Source organism: Anser cygnoides, chromosome 4 (genome assembly GCF_040182565.1).
Source record: "Anser cygnoides isolate HZ-2024a breed goose chromosome 4, Taihu_goose_T2T_genome, whole genome shotgun sequence".
NCBI lineage: Eukaryota > Metazoa > Chordata > Aves > Anseriformes > Anatidae > Anser > Anser cygnoides.
In genome coordinates this window covers 24,973,966-24,995,135 of record NC_089876.1, presented here as the reverse complement: position 1 = coordinate 24,995,135, position 21,170 = coordinate 24,973,966, and the positions used below count along the sequence as shown (strand labels likewise).

The 21,170-nt window shown below is 44.7% G+C and overlaps 1 protein-coding gene across 5 annotated transcripts in view; it reads right to left on the bottom strand.

Moving 5' to 3' along the window:
* LIMCH1 (LIM and calponin homology domains 1) overlaps positions 1–21,170 on the bottom strand; it is a 177,423-nt gene that overhangs the window by 155,327 nt on the left and 926 nt on the right. The window contains exon 1 of one of the 5 annotated variants that reach the window (XM_066995800.1): positions 11,669–11,745. The exons of 3 other annotated variants lie outside the window; for them this stretch is intronic. The gene's annotated coding sequence lies outside the window, so the exon portion shown is untranslated. Of the gene's footprint in view, positions 1–9,845; positions 9,968–11,668; positions 11,746–21,170 lie in introns of those variants that run through there. One more of the 5 variants, XM_066995799.1, reaches the window with a different exon arrangement.

Genomic DNA, 21,170 nt, shown 5'->3' with positions numbered 1-21,170 from the left:
TTTTCCGAAAGTCAGCATGAAATAAAGTCTGGATCAAGTTAGTGCAGTAGGCACACTCCAGCTTCAAAAATCTTTTACTTAATCCTCTTTTGGTTAGCTTAATTTTGTCAGCTCTCCCCTTACTTCAAGGTCAGCTACTTCATGGAAAAAGGGTATATTCTCAGTTTTTCAGAAAGCAACTACAGGATTTAATATAAAAAGGTATTTTTCTTGGTGCCTGGTTATCAAGTGTCTGCCATGTAACTTTCCACATTCTCCTTGCCATCAACAGAAACCTGCACAAAGCTACCTTGTGCTAAAATCTCAAGTTTCTCCTCATTTCCACAAGAGACACTAGCTGCAAGCATTTTCCCAGGGTTCCAGCCAAAACTTTTATTCTGCTTACTTGTGCCCCCATTTGGGATCCTATCCTCTACTTCTGCCCACTGTCATAGTGCAGCTATTGTTCTGTGAGATGATTTCATGCCAACACACCAGAAGATACTAGTACGATGTAGACCTTTGTGCTTCAAAGCCAGACAGGTAAGATTTCCTTTCTTATCAACACATATCTTACAAAAATGGTCTTACGATGGAATCCTAAAACTTAACTTAAATATATAGCTTTCCCAATTCCCTGAAGCTTTTATTTGAGATAAGCTCATGTTACAGCCATAGTACAAAAGCAGATAAAAAAGCAAGCTTTTATCATAACTTTTAGAGGGTCACCACGTACTTTCTACATAGCCAAAATGTTGTAGAACCTGAAGAGTAATCAAGGCAAGACTGATTCTTTAAGAAATATACCTTTGACCTGAATTGGATACTACCACTTTTGCTATCCCCAGAGCATTCCAAAAATTAGCTGCAGTGCAAGGTAACATAATTTTAAATCTATGGTTTGTGTGTGGGTGTGGGTACACATACACCCTTAGTGCATTCCTTCTCTTTAGACATCCCAGTATCATGATGGAACAGAATCACCAGACGGTAGGACCTGAGCTTATTGACAGTTTGCATTGATAATACTCAATGTATTTTGTAACCGAAAGGTTGTATGTCAAGACAATGTTGTCCTTACAACTGCACTGACTGGTCTGTGTTGTGACAAGACTCGTACATGTCCAAAGAAGAACTACAGGAACAAAAAAAAAAAAAAAAAAAAAAGAAGAAAAGATAAGAATCCTTTATTTTGTTGAATGCCCACTACCTGTGAACTTTAAGCATACTTTAAGTTCAAAACACTGTTGTATTGTGGGTCACACCAGAAATGCCACTTGGACTCTAACTCATACTCCTTCCACGATACTGAACTGATTTGTTGATTACCAGGATGAAGTTTACCGTGGTTGCTAGTCAAACTTATTATGAATACTGTATTATGGAGAATTTCTGAAATTTCTTCTTCCACCACTACAAAAACGACATGTATTTGTTCTTGTTCAATGTACCTAACAGCCTTATGCAGTTTTTACACCTTGTAGTTGGTTCAAAAAAGGCAAGTGAAATTTGTAGATTTTTAAACTAAAAATAGATCCGTACTTCAAATCTGCCACAAGACATTATAGATTTCAAAGGAAAAAAAGCACAACCCTGAGAATTCTGGGTATCGAAACATTTCAGTTTGACTTTTTATTCGTAACTACAGAAGTTAGTGAAGATGTTATTGAGATAAAGCAGATTTAGAATAGCCGGCTGATATCAAGCAGATCCACTACCAAGACAAATAGACAGAATAAACTTCTACAGCCTTTATGACACAGAAGTTTTGATCTATTAACCTCCACATTCTGAATTTCAGCCAAAGATTTCAGACAACCTGCATACCAAGGAATAGACAATTCCACAAAACAGCACAGATGTTACCGACTAGTCTGTCCCAGACCTCTCTATTAATAATGGTCATTTCAAAATTCCTAATGTATGGACTCCTAATTCATCATGACTTCTTATTTCCGGAAAGTGATCATAAACATGACAAATGATTTATTCCAGTTGAATTGTCTACAGTAAGTCAGAAAATTCATGCTGAACAATGTCTTCGATGGGCTTTATCCAGGAAGGTGAAGACAGAAGGTCTACAATGCTCATCAAAAGAGTACAAATAATTACAGCAGCTTATAACCTATGAGTAAGGGAAATTAATCACTAGGATTCCATCTTGGAAGAATAAAAAATAGTAATAATAATCTAACTATCTAACTAAGGGCATTTCCTTCCATTAGAACCAGTAAGGATGGCACAGAAATCTTGTGATCCCACAGCACCCACACTGCTCTCTCATTTAGGCCAGGGCCAGCTTTAAAGAACACAGTCCGGTGAGGTATGGGAATGATGGCATTGAGAAAACAGGAGACAAGGAAACTGCCTGAGAGCGTCCAAGAGCAAAGAGCTGATACTAAAGCAAGAAAAATTCATTAGGTCACTTAGCGTCACATCACGGGAGACAGATTGAAAGCCTCAGAGAGAAACAGTTCAAGCAAGGAAAATGACATTTCCTTGCTTGTATAATGCAAGGTAGCACAAGTAATGTAGGTAGCACAAGTAGGAAGGAATAGCAGGGAGCTGGAAAGATGATTTTATATTTCAGGTAATCACATGTCTTGCTCTGAGATCTGACTACTACCCTGGCTTGTGCCACAGCACTCAGTTGTGTTTCTAATCAAGTCCTTTATACCGAGGTTTTGATAGCTGATTGCTAGTCACACGTTGCTCATTTACCGTGAGTGCCTGGCATCCCAGTGCATGGAGGAGAGCCATAGCTGCGCCTCTATAATGCTACTGAATGCTAAGTACACTGCAAAGAATGCAAGGTCTGGAGTCTTAAATTAGCACGCAGTCTTGAGTCTATTTTCCCCGAAACACAGTCCCAGTACTAGCAGTGATGACATGAAATTAGATTCATGTTTGCAAGGAACTTTTTTGCAAAGATACTGTAGTGATGAGTACCACGCGAGGCTGAGAAACCCAGTGATTCTGTCCTCGGGATTCGGTTTGAATAGCACATAGTAAACATGGCATAGGACTGCATGTTGAACAGTGAGGAGAAAGTGAAATACTGAATAGCTGCTCATTAAAAGCAGCACTATTCATTCTGCGCACTAAAGAGATACTCAGAAGAAACATAGCAGTGACCATGTATTTAATATGCATGCCCACGAAGGAGAATTGCAGAGAATAACTTGCAGAGACAACACTATTCTATTCTTTTAGCAGGCTTGACCCTGCAGATTTCATCACGTTCTCCAAGACTGAAGACAGAAACTTACACATGTAATTATTCAAATAGCTCCTACTTCACTGGTGTTTAGCAGTCTTCAGTGAACGCAGGTTCTAAGATGCTGGGTATTGCATGAGTGAAATAAGATCCCACCTATTTCCCCAGCAGGAATACAGCACGTTGTAATCTTGGTAATTTTCTGTTTTTTAAGTTTCTGTGTGCAATTTAGTCTCACAAAAGCTGCAAATACAGGACAGGAGATAAACTGCCAAAAGACTGAACAGTCAAAGTGTATGCTCAAATGAAAAATAAGAAGAAAAAAAAATGTAATTCCAAGGAAACTATCATTTGCATTAGTATTCACTTGTCTTCTTAAACACTCTGCTGTTCATGAGGGTATCAAGCTGGATTTTCTGGTACTGTACACGTGAAAGCTCTGTTGGTGTAGAAAGTTATGTATTCTAAGATGAATACACTGAACCTTCTTCAACTATTATACCGACTGATCTGTACGGTAATAGAGGTCACTGTAATAGATTAAAAATAATAATAATAATAAAATCAATGTATCTAAGAAATGCAAGTCATTTATTTTCCTGTACCAAATGGTTGTTTATGGTTTGTGTTATAGAATTTGTTTCTGTTAACCCAACTTAAAGCCTCAACAAAAAACAACAAACTGGGCAAGGCCAAGTTACTCTTAAAAACATGCCAAATTTCTAAAACAGATAGCTCCTATAAAAGTTTAAGGGTGTAACCTTACCATAACAATGACCACCACCACCAAGAAACCAGGAGTCGCTCTCTCAATGTACAAAAACCACCACAGAATCTGCGGGCTAGGGGACAAAGCTAGTGAGTGTCTGGACTCAATAGGGAAATGAGACCCCATTACCAACAACGGAAACGCGCAACACATGGTCTTTCACGACACACACTTGTGAAATCACTCCATCAAGGACTACATAATTAAAGAAGTCATCTCAAGCTAGAATCTCTTTCTCCAGCCTGGACCGCTGCCAAGGCTGTCAACCTCCAGGTGATGCTGGCAATCTCCGTAGGCTTCAGCACACAAACCCAACACAGGTAAATCCTGGATGTTGCATCAGGAGGCTGAGAGGCGACCTCACTGCTCTCTGCAACGTCCTGAGGAGGGGAAGGGGAGAGGGAGGTGCTGGTCTCCAGCTCATGCTGCCAAAGACTTCCTCTGCACCTTTTGGCTGCCCCTTCTGAAGAATTCCCAAAAAATATTTACCAGACTTACGAGGAGTCAACTCTTCAAAGGAAAAAATAAAAATAAGAAATAACTTTATAAAGGTAACCAGATGTAATTCCTCCCAAACAAGCACAATCCCAGTGCAAGAAGCACCAACTCCTACCTATCCCTGCACCCTGTCCCTGCCTGAATTATTGCTTGCTCCAGAAGCAGGATCAACCCGGACAGCACCTGCCAGCAGTGCTAGAGCTCACCCACTCTACCTGGCAGTCCCAGAGAATGGCTCACACGGCAGGAGGAGATGCGTCCTCAGCAGAGGGCAGGCCTGGCCAGCACCCCTAAGGGGATGTGCATCTTCTGTACGATCTAGCCAAGCATCGCAAGGCTAGAAATATTTGGATAGCAAGAGAAAATGAACGGTTGTTACAAGGGACACCTCCCATTTAAATGTATAAAAATAGGATGTTGCAGACTACTTTTGGGTTTGTGGGGCAATGCTGGTAGTTTTTAACTTTAATTGCAAAAGATAAAGGCCCAGAAAGCCATGTTCCATCCATTTCTCTGAATTTACCTAGTAAATATTTCTGCTCGTGAAATCTAAGTAAGCAGGTCAGTTATAGTCCTCAGTTTCAAGAAGATGTACCTTCTATTACAGACATGGTAGCAGGAATTATTATTTTAAATAGGATTGAACATTATTCTTTCCTTCTAGAGAATGAATTCTGTTGTGTCAGATCATATTCATGAACACACACCTACTTTTCCACGTATTTTCCAAATATAACATGGGCTGATATTTTATATTAGCAGTGTCTTAAACCAAAGTCATTTAAGTCTAAAAATACAACATACATCAGCTGAACAGAGTATTAGAAACTTATCTCCTGTTGAAAGGGCCATCAGTTCTTTTGCCCTTCTATTCATGCTGTTGTTCTTTCTAATAATGAAAACCACCTTTGTTTTTCTCCTTTCACACCTATGGTTTAGCCCATGAGAGAATTGCTCACCAGAAGCACATGAAATTCATCCTGTGCACTCAGGCAGCAGGATAAATCAGGACAAATTGATGAGCCCAGGGAAAGCATATTCATATGATAAAAATTAAAGGTGTTATCACAATCCTTTCTAGAATTGCACAGGGTATTATAGACACAACGTGTGAATAGGTGTCACTAGAGCTGAAGTCAGACGCAGATCATCAGAGACCGATACGTCTTCTTCGCATTCTCTTCATCATGCGGGAGATCCAAAGCCGGTGAGAAATGCATTAGAAAAGAAGCAGATGTTGGGGGAGCACCGAGTTCTTCTTTCTACCCGCTTATCAGCAACAAAACAACAAGCATAAGGAAACAAAGCCTCTTGATCCAGCCTGGACCCGTGCCAGGTCCAACTAAACTACCAATTCTTGATTTTAATCACAGAAGGAGCTCAAAACTGGAGCTCCCAAACCACGGCATACAAGTAGCTTCCAGGTGACTGCTAAGCAGCAGAAAAGCAAGAAGAATGGCCATTCAAATACCAAGGGTCCCCAAAACACCAAGTACTCTCCTCGAGGTCCGGCTGTGCTGACAAGAACTGCTGGTGCCACCTCCCCAAGAGAGAAGGCTGGGGAGACACGACCTGCAGCATCAGCACCATCAGAGAGAAGGCACCGGCGCCACCATTACAGTCACTCTCTTCCCAGGACTGTGCTACCTACGTGCCGAAATTTGGAAACTACAGCAATCATCTTCAGGGAGTGAACACCACAAACACACGCTGAGGGAGACCTTCTTGTTGCTTACAGACTTCACCGAGTGTTTCGGGAAGGGCTGTACACAGAGCCCCAAGCATACAGGCAGTATCTGCATGCCCCAAGAACAAGCGAAGCTGAACAAAGTCTGGCTTTTAAGGTTTTGGCTTCAAAATATTGCGGGGAAGGGAAGAGGTGGAAAAAAAAAGAGTATTGATGGTAAGCCTTTACTCTTTGCCCACAAGGCAAAGAAGCTAGAACTCCAAATACGAAGGATGCAGGACAAGTTAAATTTTTTAAGCAGCCCAGAATTACTGGTTTAATGGGTCTGCCAAGTGACAGCACGCTCCCGGTAGAGTTCTGGCAGCAGAAAGCCCTTAATCCAAGTGAATTACTAACTGGGAGTAATGTCAGCAAAACAGCTGTCAGGATGCTATGCTGCTCAAGCTGAATAGACAAACAACTGCTTAGGGTCGGAAAGCAATACATTCAGCCCAGCCTCCAAACAAAGAGCAGGAACTAACACCACTGTTTAACTAACATCCGCCACCTCTATCTTCTACCTTAAAAATGGGAGTATGAAGGAGGAAAGCAGAACCAACAAAGGAAACAAGCAACTGTTCTCTTCAGAAGCAGCAGTGTAACTCTGGAACAAATTTGAGAGTTGTCCAAGTCTCTTTCAAAAAGAAGATGTGGCGAGTCAGTACATATCTGTGCTCAATGCTTCTCGCTTTCCACTGAAGTGGAAAGGGATACTACGTGCTGGCACGGAAGAACTGTTAAGAAAAGAAACAACTTCACAGAAACTACGTACCAGAGAAGCTATATTAGACTCTGTGAGCACCTTCCCGAAAGTAGAATTGCTAGCTCATACTTCCAGTAAAACAACCTGCACCTCCCCTGCAGCAGGGCTGGAGTTCTGACTCCAACCAGGGCTCCCCAAAGTGTGTGTACGGGAAAATATATATATTTACACTGGATCGCAATTGCCTGATCTAGTTTATATTCCCTGAAGGGCCTACCTGTTACAGGTTGCCTTCTCTTGATGCTCTTTATCCAAATTCCACTCCTTCCCTTTACTCAACTATACCTCTTATTTTTTTTTTCTCTGCATCAGATCTGGACTGGCTTTGTCCAAACAGTGAAACAGGACAGAGATAATTTCAAATGCATCTATCAGACACTCAAGGCATTGCAGCTGCTCTGAGCCAACACCTCACCCACTCGGTAAAGAGCCAACAGACAGTATGAACAGACAGAAATAAGAGATACCAAAAGTCTTACCTAAGAAACATACTCTGGTCCCTATGATAGTGCTTCAAGTGGCAGGGCAGCTTTATCAGTCACAGATTCACAGATTCACAGATTCACAGATTTCTCTAGGTTGGAAGAGACCTCAAGATCATCGAGTCCAACCTCCGACCTAACACTAAGTACTCCACTAAACCATATCGCTAAGCTCTACATCTAAACGTCTTTTAAAGACCTCCAGGGATGGTGACTCCACCACCTCCCTGGGCAGCCCGTTCCAATGCTTAATAACCCTTTCGGTAAAGAAGTACTTCCTAACATCCAACCTAAAACTCCCCTGTCGCAACTTTAGCCCATTCCCCCTCGTCCTGTAACTAGGCACGTGGGAGAATAGACCAACCCCCACCTCTCTACAGCCTCCTTTAAGGTAACTGTAGAGTGCGATAAGGTCGCCCCTGAGCCTCCTCTTCTCCAGGCTGAACAAGTCCAGCTCCCTCAGCCGCTCCTCGTAAGACTTGTTCTCCAGACCCCTCACCAGCTTGGTTGCCCTTCTCTGGACTCGCTCGAGCACGTCCATGTCCTTCCTGTAGCGAGGGGCCCAAAACTGAACACAGTACTCGAGGTGCGGCCTCACCAGAGCCGAGTACAGGGGCACAATCACTTCCCTCGACCTGCTGGCCACACTGCTTCTTATACAGGCCAGGATGCTGTTGGCCTTCTTGGCCACCTGAGCACACTGCTGGCTCATATTCAGCCGACTATCCACCAATACTCCCAGGTCCTTCTCGGCCAGGCAGCTTTCCAGCCACTCATCTCCCAGCCTGTAGCTCTGCTTGGGGTTGTTGCAGCCCAGGTGCAGGACCCGGCACTTGGCCTTGTTGAACTTCATGCAGTTGACCTCAGCCCATCGCTCCAGCCTATCCAGATCCTCCTGCAGAGCCTTCCTGCCCTCGAGCAGATCGACACACGCACTTAGCTTGGTGTCATCTGCAAACTTACTGAGGGTGCACTGGACGCCCTCATCCAGATCATCAATAAAGATATTAAAGAGGACCGGCCCCAGTACCGAGCCCTGGGGGACTCCACTAGTGACCGGCCTCCAACCAGATTTGACTCCATTCACCACAACTCTCTGGGCCCGGCCGTCCAGCCAGTTTCTAACCCAGCGAAGCGTACGCCAGTCCAAGCCCCGAGCAGCCAGTTTCTTGAGGAGAATGTTGTGGGGAACGGTGTCAAAAGCCTTACTGAGGTCAAGGTAGACCACGTCCACAGCCTTTCCCTCATCCACCAAGCGCGTCACTTGGTCATAGAAGGAGATCAGGTTCGTCAAGCAGGACCTGCCTTTCATAAACCCATGCTGACTGGGCCTGATCGCCTGCTTGCCCTGCAAGTGCCGCGTGATGACCCTCAAGATAATCTGCTCCATGAGCTTCCCCGGCACTGAGGTGAAACTGACAGGCCTATAGTTCCCCAGGTCTGCCCTCCGGCCCTTCTTATAGATGGGCGTCACATTGGCTAGCCGCCAGTCAACCGGGACCTCCCCCAATAGCCAGGACTGCCGATAAATGATGGAAAGCGGCTCGGCCAGCTCCTCCGCCAGTTCTCTCAGTACCCTTGGGTGGATCCCATCCGGCCCCATCGACTTGCGCACATCCAAGCTCCATAGCAGGTCGCCAACCATTTCCTCATGGATAGCGAAGGCCACATCCTGCTCCCCATCCCCTTCCACCAGCTCAGGGCACTGGGTGTCCGGAGAACAACCGGTATTGCCGCTAAAGACTGAGGCAAAGGCGGCATTAAGCACCTCAGCCTTTTCCTCATCCTTAGTAACTAGGTTTCCCCTCGCATCCAGTAAAGGATGGAGATTCTCCCTAGTCCTCCGTTTCGCATTGATGTATTTGTAAAAGGATTTTTTGTTGTCTTTTTGTTGTCTTTAACGGCAGTCCTTCCAGTAAAACAAAAAAGAAGGGCCCATGCAGAAACCCAGGAAGAAGAAGAAAAGCCTTGAAGATATATGCACCAGAAGACACAAGGAGGACGGATGATCAACTACACAGAAATTATTTGAGAGAGCTTGCAATAGTCATTTTCCCCACATAAAGACACCTAGAACACTTAGGGCACAAAGCATGCTGACAGCTGGCAGCATCCACGTGACAAAGATGCATCAAGTGAGCACCTTTTGCCACCTCATCTGCTCCGTATTAACTGATGGATTACTTGGCAGTCACCTATGGAAAACAAAATCCCCCAACCTTGCCCACGCAAACAGCAAGTAAAATGGCCCAGAGCGCCCCAGCCATCCAAAAGTCAGATCTGAAGTCAGATGGGCTTTGATGAGCAAGGAGGAGGCGTTCTGCTTTATTAGCAAGAACAAAGTCTTAATTCTCTCAGTTGTGCTAGCCCAAATACTCTGCCACTGCACTGGGAGCGAAAGCTATACTTACCCCACTCCAGAAATTCCCAGATATGCTCCTTCCCTCAGGCTCATCAGGCTTCTGGTAGGAAGAAATCGTAGTTCTGAGGAGCAGGACATTTGCACAGGGCAACAAACACTGCTTCGAGTGTGTTTTTTTACAAAAAAATTTCAGATCCCCAAATGCAGTTGTGTGGGGGGAAATTGCCAGGCTGCATCCTAAGGAAAACAGTTATGATGCACTTGCAGAAAAGAGAGGACATGAGTACACACAGCTGGAGTGACCTCCCCTTACCAAAAGCTTTCTACATTGAAGAGTCATTTTTGTAACATACTTTTCATTGAAGAAAGATTTTCTTCATAATCAAAGCAAACACTAACATGTTTCTGCCAGGCACAGGCACCTCAACTTTACAATCACTGTCACGTTTGCTTTGCCAACCACTTACGCCTTGTATGCAGTTGTAGCTAAATCTGAGGGCCCCTTCCTCCTCACCACATGCAAAAATAGAAGCGTATGTTTTGCTCATTCACTCCATTCCATCTGGTGTTTCAGATATCCACCTCTTCCCTCGCAGTCCTAAAAGAAAACCTCAAACTCTTCATTCTCTTCATTGAGTAGTTTCTTATAGCTCGGGTCCTTTCTCAGCAAGTACTGACATCTACCCGTTTCCCACCCCGAAGCTTCACTTCTGTTTGAAGCCCCCTGCCCTAAGCACGTACTGGAAATGCTCACTGCCCATAGGTATCACCAGCACCCCGTTCCCCACCAGCCCCTTTCCCACCACCACCTATTCCCTAGTAGCACTGGAGCCCAGCTCAAGCCATGGGAACGTGCCACGTCGGTGTTTCATATCAGAGCTCCCCACCCTGCACAAAGGCCGCCCCCACTGCTACTTCTGGAAGTCAGCTCCTCCTAGCATGCTGTACGCAGTCCTGTACCCTCAGCACACAGCGACAGGGTGCTCCCCTTCCCCTGCACAGACATCCATCCCCCTTGCGTCCTCCCTTCTCTCAGGAGATACCAAGGGACAGGAAAAAGGCAGAAAACAAAAGCTTTCAGCACAGTTTGAGACTGCGCCGCTTCCAAGTAGTCTGCTCTGGCTTTGATCTATTGATTTCAAGGCCCTTCATGTGGGAAGCTGAAAAGCAAGTTTTCTCCACACAACTCTAAAATGAAAAAGAAAAGCCAGTACGGCATTGTAGGATTAAGTACGGCACTGAAAAACTAACAAATATGGAAGTGGGGGTGAGGGGAACCACAATACCAGACCTGCCCATAACCAGAACATGCAATCAGGAGTCTTGGTTGAAATCCAAAAATGCAAAAGAAAGAATTAAAACTATTATACAGCATTACTACTTCAGAGACACTAGCAAACTACAATGAATGGAAACTAATGTTTAAAATCCCACAGCACTGGTAGACAAGTTTTCTATTAAATGTGACTGGAATGTCCTCTCAGAGCTAACCCTGTGCATTCTCATCAAGCTACCCCACAGCTACCTACAACAGTTTTGTTTTCTTTCTCCCCTGAAGTTACTCACGAGAAGCAGTATGATGGAAAGAAATGAAGTACCAAAGCATTTATTACTGAGGTGCATTTTTAAATGAAAAATCTTTTTGTTTGGGATACTCCGAGGTGCCTCTAACACCAAGTGCAGCGCATCCCTCATACGGGCGCCTGCAATAAATTCCAGTCGATGCTCGTCTTGAAAGAGCACCCATACCAAGTGAGCCTCTGCAAATATGACTGCTTACTGCTCCCCGGGAGAAATAATCATTGAAAGATAAGCGAGGGAGGCGAAGCTTCACCAGCTTTATTTTTAACACCCGTCTCCCTTTACACTCGCCTTCTCGCAGGGAATTTCTAACCCCTCAGCTGTGCTGTGCCAATCCAAGGCGCGCTGGATGCCAGGAACCGCGATGCAACAGCCGCCACCTCCAGTTTCAGCAGGGGCCGTGTGCCCGGGCTGTTCCAGGGGAGAAGCGTGGCATTCCCTACAGCCCGTACCTCCAGCAGGCAACGTCCTCACTCTCCACACAAGCGGCCATCAGTCCAGCACACTTGGCAGAGCAGCAGCGCGGGCAGGGCGGCACTGAGCTGAGAGAAGGAGAAAATCAGGCCCCGGCAAGATCGAAGATCTGCATGGTCGTAATTAAAATGTTTTGAGGGTATTTTTGCTTCTCTTTAGAAAAGGCAATCTGTTTCTAATAAAAGATAATTTGAGTCGCTTGAACTTTGTTGATTTATTGCTTTTTTCATGTTTTTCCAAAACTGAAGGCCCCCTTGTCAAAATAAGAATTGGTTTTGGGAGGGGTAGGATGTTAGGCTACGCTTTTGTACCATTTCTTTCAACTCAGGAGAGAGTCACCTTTCTGACTCACTGATTCTGAAATCTCCTTTTTCTTGTTAGTGCCATTTTTCTGGAAAACAGTTTATTTTCTTGGCTATCTTTAATTGATCCAAACACTGGCAGAAGACACACACTGCACATGCATGCTCCCAAATAAGCACTTCCTTTTTTTCAAAACCACAACTTTAAAAACCAACCCATCAGAGTCAGGAAAACAATAAACAGAAAAATATTTATATATTTGCTATCATTTTTTTTTAAATAAAAGAGAGAGAGAAGGAGAGAAAGAGAGAAAGAAAGAGAGAAAGGGAGAAGGGGAGAAAGGGAGAAGGAAAGAGAAGGAAAGAGAAGGAAAGAGAAGGAAAGAGAAGGAAAGAGAAGGAAAGAGAAGGAAAGAGAAGGAAAGAGAAGGAAAGAGAAGGAAAGAGAAGGAAAGAGAAGGAAAGAGAAGGAAAGAGAAGGAAAGAGAAGGAAAGAGAAGGAAAGAGAAGGAAAGAGAAGGAAAGAGAAGGAAAGAGAAGGAAAGAAAATGTAACCCCCATATCCATACCTATTGTCTTCGTTTTAGGATGTTGTAGCAACCCTTCTGCCAGAGCCACAACCTGCTGGGACTACAAGGACATAATGTAGCTGTGTGCGTACACAGAAAACACTGCTTGCAAAGCACCAAGAAGAGATTTTAATCTCAGTCTGGTGTCCTCTGTAGCCATGCAAACATTCTGCTCCCACTTGAAATCAGTTATTTATGGGCATCAGCCTCCTCTTACGCAAAAGAAAGACTGCTTCTCAAGTCAGAGTAAAGGTTACAATTACTTGTATTTGTCCCTGACCTGTTGTTGAAATACAAATGGAAAGGTTGTTTGGGGCTTTTTTCCTTCAACTCTGCCACCTCTGGAAATGGCAAGTTCCAGCACTGAAAGGTACACTTCTCTTCGTCTTCAGTTCACAATATCTCCTTCCAACAGTCCCGTCCTGTGTAAGGGACTTCTGATGTTGCAGCGCTATCAAGCATTATCAATTCCTGAAGTCAAAGGCATTGATTTGCACTTTTGTTGGACGTATCAGAACTAAAATAAGTTTTGGGGAGCTGTTGTGTATTACCTTTTACAGATTTCAGCCCCTCACTGTTGGGGAGAAAAACCTGAATCTAAGCAAATTATGGTCTGAGGAACCGAAGGCAGGTAACAGCCTAATTTATTTTTTAAATGGTACTTTAATCCAGCCAGAGACTTCAGTGCTCATGATTGTAATACTGAACTAAAAATCTAGCAATGTCTACAGGAAAGAAAACAACCGGAAGATATCTAGTCTCAGGATGACGACTTTTTTTTTTTCTTTTTTTCTCAGCACACTAAGTATATACAGCCACTTTCCGTATAGCTTGTAAACAACCACAGGGCTGGGATGAAGTGGGGGACATCTGGGAGGCTGGAAGAGACATCACGGAGAATTTTTCCTTTTGTGCTGTTCCTGAAACTCACTACGGATCACATAATGGAAGAATCCCAGTCCTATTTCCAGCATGAACCAGGATCATGGAGAAATGTCTGTGAAGGAGAGATTAATGGAGATCATTTCCCTTTTACCTTACGCATTCAGCTGTAGAAAGGTGAATTAAAGAATTGCTTTCTCTCTCTCCACCATTCTGCTCCTTACCCTGTGAAGTGCTCCATGAATCACTGACAACACTGCTAGAGCCAAAAAGCCACAGCGATATTATTTTTCAAAATCTTAGCTTGTCAAAGTTGATTTCAAAATCAAACTGTCTTTGACACCAGGCATGAGATCTCCAAAGAGCAGAACAAGGCTTCTCTTCAAACAGCCAGATGAAGAGAATTCTCTGCTTTCCCCACTGACCCAGAAGTCCCTAGACTATTTTAAATCAACTTTAACATCAGGAACAAGCTCTATTAATAACTCCATCATTAAGTGAGCCATTCTGTGGGAAGGATTACTAGCAGTAATCATTATATATATATATACATATAATCAAAAGAAACTAGCTAACAGTTTTGAGTGAGTTATACTAGAACTGAGCAGATTGACTATGAAGATAGAGGATTATTATAACCAACTAATACCATGAACAAAGAACCACTTAAGGATTCAACAACTGAATCCTCAAGTATTAAACTTGCACATTACCTGAAGACTTGAAAAGCAAGGGGAATAATTTAAATTCCTTATTGGTCAATAATAGCAGTGTAAAATGAATTAAATAACAAAAAGAATCTCACCAAGCAAAGGCAATCGATCATATTTTCAGTTTTCCAAAATAAAAGAGGATTAGTAAAAGTAGTTAGATTGGAAGCCAAACACATTTTATGCTGCCTTGAGGAGTTTCCACGAGGGAAACTCAGTAGCGTACCCTGAAAATGCCTGTCGAAAGCCAAAGGGGTTTTGCCTTTGTATGGAGAAGGATCTTGTCTATGTGAATCGGTGCTTAAACGTGACAATTATATAAACAACCAATAAAGTAGGATTGAAAATAAAATGAAGAGATATTTATTCACCCACTTTCAAGAAGCCACAGATTCACAGAAAAATTCAGGCCGGTAGGGACCTTGGGGGGCCCCAAGTCTGACGTCCTGCTCCAAGCAAGGGCAGCTCTAGGCCAGGCCAGGCTGTTCTGAACTTCCTTCAGTTGGGCACGAACCCACACGAGGATGGCGGTTTCCCAGCCTCTCTGGGCAGCCTGCACCAATGCTCAACTGCCCCCGTGGTGAAGAAACTTTTCCTCACGCCAAGTCGGAACCTTCCCCGTTTTAGTTTATGACAAGTATTGCATGCTCCTGGCCCAGGCCCCTGTGAAGGCCCTGCCTCTGTCCCCCCAGTAACCTGTCCATGCATACAGGTGGTGCTGCCAGGTCCCCCCAAAGCCACCTCTTCTCCAGCCCAGCTCCCAGGACAAGTGCTCCAGCCCCAGCCAGCTTGGGGGCTCTTACTGCAGTTTATCGATGTCCTTCCTGTATTGTGGGACCCAAAACTGCACGCAGTATTGCACGTGTGGCCTAGCAAGTGCCAAGCAGAAGCAAATAACCACCTCCATCAACCCACTGGCTCCAGAAAAACCATGACGAGCTGACCTTTCCTGCTGCCAGGGCACTGCTGCCTTGTCAGCTGGTGTCCCCCCCCCGGCCCTCCCCAGCAGAGCTGCCCCCAGGCGGTCACTCCCCACCCTGTGCTGCAGCAAGGGGGTGGTCAGCCTGTCCCAGGTACAGCAAGTACATTTCTGTTTAATAAATAAGAGGCAGTAATGGGTAGGGTTTTTTTCCAGCTTCAGCCGGGGTGTGTTCTAGTTCATTACATTCTTACGAGTCTGTCCCTAGGACATATGCTGCAGCCCTTTCACCTGATACGGTTCTTAGCATAGCTGCAAGAAGTTTCAGCTATTAATTTTGATGGTATGTTACTGGTACCATAGTAGCACTGTTGTAATCATCACAACCGAGGAGACCAAGTGAGGCAAGGGAACAGAGTGGTTCCTTTCTTAAATGACATGTTGGAGGGATGGAAAGTTAGATCTTCAGAGCCTGCATGCCAAAATGCTCACACCTTCCCCCTATGCAGCTGCATCAACTGCCCTTTCAAATGGCACTTTCACGCCCATAAATCATGCTTTCTTTGTGACATTCTTCCCCAGCTGTTCTTGTTGGGATACTTACAGAGCACCAATACACGAAAGTGTTCATCTGTGGATGAAGAGCTCCTAGACTGGTAGCTTTTCCAAACCAAAGATAATATCGTTTGTATAACCTGTGGCAAAGTAACACTTCCAAGATTGGCCAACACATTTTAGAGGCTAGAAAATGAGTCTACCACATTGATCATCTAGTTAATTCTCCCTATTTAGAAAGATTCCACCTTCCTTTCTAGAGGATAAACATTTTCCTTTATTTTTTTTTTTTTCCAAAAATGTAGTTAACACTAGCAGAACAAATGCAATGAGGTTGAATAGCTGCGTTCAACAGGTCTTTACCACCAGTCACATAATGGCATTCCAGACTCTGGTCTTAAGGGCAGATCTTTTACCTATTTTAAAATTTTAGCAATGAAAGGAGAAATTAATTCAGTTTTAAGACAATTGACAACTCAATCCTGCATTTCCTTGACATTATCCCTTTATCAATAGCATTGTTGTTCCCACTACTCCCACTCTTGTGCTAAGCGCTACCTGTAACACGGCTTAAATGGATCTCATGACAAGGGAATTGGGTCCATGTACACAGGACACAAGGTCAGCTGCCAGGCAACTGGGAGAAGAAAAAATTTCTATAAGATGATAGTCTGATAGGTCAGAGAGTTTGGGCAGGTTCTTCCACCCCTTTAGAACAATTTATTTTTCATTCCACTGAATGACTAATTCAGCCAGAACGAAGAGCATCCCATCAACCCCATCTGCAGCCACTAAATGCTGCCCTGGAGATGTAGAGAAAGAAGAGAAGAATTCCTCTCCACGTCCAGTCACAATAACCACAGTAAAATTATTCTGAATTCACATCCATCTAGGACCAGAAGTCAGCCACCTTTTGACTCTTTATAGTTCCCACGTTGTGGGAAATACTCATCTAGCCTAACTTTAGCTGTCCACAAATCAGGCAGCTTGTCCAAACTATTTGCATAGATTCCTTCTAGTCTGAGGAACATCCTCATCTCTCCCACCAAGCCGAGAGACTTGTGATTAGCACAGTCGGATCAGCTGGAAAGTTAGGGCACTGTCAAACCTGTCGGCCGAAACTGTCTTCCAAAGCAGAAGGCCCTTGTTCAAAGCCCACTGAGGTAACTGAGAATCTATCTGTTATAGTCCCCCAGTGGTTTTTGGGATGGACACAGCACCCCTCCTGCCTGCTGGAGCCCCTCATCAGCTGGGCAAATGCCTTCATCATACAAAGCTATAGCCCCAAAATACTACTGGAATAGACTAACAGGTCAGGCAGAGTTAGTCTAGATAACTAAACTTGCTCACTTTTATAAGTTCAATCCCAATATATTATGTAAAGTACGTAAGACACTATTCCAGAAGGAGAGAGAGAAATTTGAACTGCGGACACTGTTTGGAGGCTAACTCACCAACAACATCTACATCCTACAACATCTGATTAATAAAACCATGCAAACCTAAAGCTTAGTGCATGCACTGGTCCACACTTGAATGGTTGTACTCAGATACTTTCACAGGCAGTCGGACTGGCTTCTCTGGAACTGCACGCTGTAGAAAGTGTCTGTTGGATTTCATCTATTCCTGTCCAAGTAACTGTGAGACTGCAGTGGCAGCTGAAGGTCCCAGTTTGGCTAGAGGCACCACCATTCTAGGAATAGAGTCCCTGTTCAAGAACCTTAAATTTTGCTTGAAAGCAAAGGCAGACTAGACGTCTATGCATATTTGGGAAACACTACTGCAGTAGCAACCTGCAACCTCTTGCAGGATGTAGGTTACTCATAGACACAGCCAATCAGTGTGCTTAACCAATACTTTTAATAAAAAGAGCTTTATCTCTCATGTTCCTCAAAGTCAGGGCACTACACTCAGTGTCATACCATGTTTCCAAGGCCATATAACCCAGCTTGTAAATTACTCAAGTTCCAGACCCCTCCAGCAGATTATCCGATCCAGTCCCTTCACCACACAGAAAATACTTTGTCAATGAACTACTTCCATCTCCATATAAGTCCCATTTTCACAATGGGAGACATAAGCCTCAGCTCTCTAGAATTTCTCCAGCACAGGAGGGAGATATGCCCTAAAGAAATGTTGTTTCCAGACTCCTGATGCAAGACAGTAACATGAAGTTTACTTGCCTGAATCGCTGTTTTTATACCCCTCGCATCATTTCACATATACGGTGGTGTAGAAATAACATGCCTGTTTTGCTGTATGACCTGACACATCCAGAAGCACTAAATAACACACCTGGCCCCACTTCTAGATGCAAGGCCACTATTACCAAGTTAAAACTGCTGCCTTCAATACAGAAATCTAACGGCGGTAAAGAGAAAAATTCACAACCAACAAACCCGTCTGGCTGGGGAATTTCTCCTTAACAAGAGCACTCTGTAGGGGAATACATATATGAGAAAAGTGCCAGACTTGTAAGTTGCTGCATTTTAGCCCATACACATCTAGAGGGAATGGCAAAGTCAAATGCTGACTACAGGGGACAGAAAACATGCCTTGTTTATTATTACCATACAACTAGAAAGGAAGTATTCTTATCAGCTGGCAAAGTTACTAAGGAATACAAGTCTATGGAAAAGCCATCCCTAATTGAACCAAGTCTCAACAATGAGGATAGAGCATATTAATGAGGCAAGGATAGGAGGTGTGATGATGAGATAACAATACCCTGAGGAGTTGCACCAGTATTAAATGCGACTTTATTACTGTATTACTCTTATGAGTCTGTGCAGCAAGAATAACTCTGTTTATACAGATGTTCTTTCAGCCATCAGTTATTCTAGTTTAAGCACACATACTGGGAACCTTGACATTTTAAAATTACAGGCCAGTAGATTAAATTAGGTTTGTTATTTCGCTTTAGCAAGCCACTACACTTTACAAGGCTGATATATTCTTTCAGTGAAACTGAGATGCACTAATTGAAATGAGATACTGCACCTTTAATAATGCAGGCCGATGGAGCTGTCTCACAGGGTTTTTCATCAGGTGCCTTTATTTTAAGTCTTCTGAGTGCTACTTATATGGTTCATTTTATCATTAAGAGGGCATTCTTTACTTAAGTAGTGCATGCCGAGCTAAATTAAAATAATAGAACCGGTTTACTCTAACACACAGGGAAGTGTGGTTGATATTTATGCAGAATTAAATATGTGATTAAGGCTGAACTCCAACCTCCTACCAAAAGTACCTCACGATCAAAGCGGAAAGTCCACAGAGTCCCCAAATGCCACCTTGTGCAACACGCAGCTCACGTCAAGTCTAACACCACTTGAAATCAGAGCTCGGGGCCCTTGGCCTGCTCAGGTGTTCACCTTGGCACTTCTGGCTCAGAGCTCCAGGGAGACACAAAAGGAGAAGGATTGTTACGAGGAACCACCCAAACTTCAGCGCAGCTTGGGCTGCCCTATTCTGTGAAGTAACTCTGACGGAGGGAAAAGAAAACTCCTGGCACCCCGGAGACGTGTTCTGGTGAAACATCACACGCCCCAGGAGTAAATAAAGGCCTCTGAGACCTTCTGCCTGGAGGAAGGGAAGTACCTCAGTCCTTGAAGATTTAGACATTCACCACTTTGTGTCTTGGCTCTCCATCTGCAAAAGAGGGCAGCCGCCCTTCCCAGCCCCACCAGAGGAGAAATGCGGTGCCGACCACAGGGCGGATTCCTGTCAGCGCTGCACAATGGTGACAGTGCTCATACGACTATTTAAACCAGATGAGAATCCAGCCCGCCAGCCACACAACTTATTCTGTAGAAATAAAAATGCACAGCCAGCTCAGAGTTTCAGATCTGCCCATTTCTGCCCCCATTTCCTTGTGCAGCTCAGTTTCACAGACTAAGACAGGTTTTAAGCTGTCTCCCACTGCTGACGCCCCCACTAAGTCTGTCTTCTCCGTACGAGGCAGGTTCAGCAGCCTTGCTTACAACAGCTACTGTTTATTTTATTTTCCTTTGAGATTTCACTTCATTTTAAACATACAGAGCTGAGTTGGAAGCCACAACACACCGGACGTTTGCTAACACCTCTAGGCCAACAAATGCATTGGTGAGAGATAACCACAGAGCCGCCTGGAGCAGATGGACCCAGGGGCCGGACGCGGCATGACCCCCGTTTCTGGTTTTTGCCCAGATCAATAGGGTTAGCACACTGAATTTTGATACCCGTAATAAACAAAATCTTGGGATGTTAAGACTGCTGTCGCTTTTCAGTAACTTTGGACTAATATGTCAAGTTCTGCATAATTGCTCAGTCCAAGTCATCAGGGGAATGCTGACCACATTTTTGTAAGAGGTAATAACCCTCATGCCCCAGAGCTTACACCGGGCTGTGATTAGGAGGAAATATCATTCTTGAGGCAAATTAAACCACATTCACTTCACAGGTAGCTCCTTCCTCCCTTCCCATAGCAGGAGCACCCACTGCGGGCACTGCTGTAGAGGCAGACGCTCCCCCCCAGCCCCGCAGCCACAGCAGTGCCCCCGGCTCCTGCCACGCTCCCCAGAGGGAGGAAGGTGCCAAGAGTAACAGTCCCACCTCGCACATCTCACCCCTGCCTTCCACACACCCAGAAGATTAAAAACAGCGACAGAGGAAGCGCAAGAAGCCATATACGGCTTCCTTTCTATGCGTGCGAGTCCCTTGGACCTGCATCAAGTGCACGAGGCGTTGCGAGCCCTCGTGCCCTGCTTATCAGGCCCTGCATCACACAAGGACGGGCGTAAGACCACCCGTCACGGCCAGCGGCAGAGCAAACTGCCCAGGAGGGATGTTTCCGCCTGACCCACAAGTTTCTGCTCTGAGACAGGAAGGCTTACACTCCCTTAATTATTATCATGCCCGGGGTAATTGCTGGCAGCCTCGTTACCTACAGAGGACTGCTCTGCCGTTGAGTTCCTGGCTCTGTCAGCAGCCAGCAGCACTCGTGGTCACAAGGTATTTCGTGTACCGCATGTATGGCAGGGTCATGTGCCTCCCTCCGGGTCCCCTGCTACACAGCGGGATGTATAGCTATGGGTTCGTCTTCCCAAGACAACCGGCGTTCACTTGCGCTCCCCTTTTCCTCTTCCAGGCAGCCCATTCACCTTCCACCGGCACAAAACCCCGTCTCTCCCCGGTCCTCACTGCCTTTCTGCCTCCGGTCCTGCAGCAGCCAGCCAGCTGTGTCAGTGCAAATTCCCCCAAGCCTGACACAGCATTACCTTTTCGGCTGGTGTTGGGGTGAACCCTTATTCCCGACAGACTCCAGAATCTGGGACCGAACTGTCTGCAGTGTTCCCCGGGGTTTGGGCAATCGTGAAGTTGCAGCGATTTCCAGGCGAATTT